Here is a 254-nt window from a genome sequence, read left to right as displayed (position 1 = left end):
GGAAGGTCAAAACGGGACCGAGAGGGTCATGCTGATGTTAAAACTGGCAAAGATGCCCTGTTCCATTACCCCTGCCCTTCCTGCTCCAGGGTCTCTGCAGCAGGGTTTGGATTTACTCTTTCCTAAGCTGGAGAAAAGGCCACACAAGAGGTTAGTGTGGAAGGGAAGGGGGTTTTCTCCAAAGGTTATTTCCCAAGAGAACATGACAAAGCTGCACCCACGCACCGCTGCTGCTCCCCCGCGCCCGTCCAACC

The sequence above is a fragment of the Apaloderma vittatum genome, unplaced genomic scaffold (genome assembly GCF_000703405.1).
Source record: "Apaloderma vittatum isolate BGI_N311 unplaced genomic scaffold, ASM70340v1 scaffold25984, whole genome shotgun sequence".
In the NCBI taxonomy this organism is placed as follows: Eukaryota; Metazoa; Chordata; class Aves; order Trogoniformes; family Trogonidae; genus Apaloderma; species Apaloderma vittatum.
Note: the sequence above shows the minus strand (reverse complement) of the source record.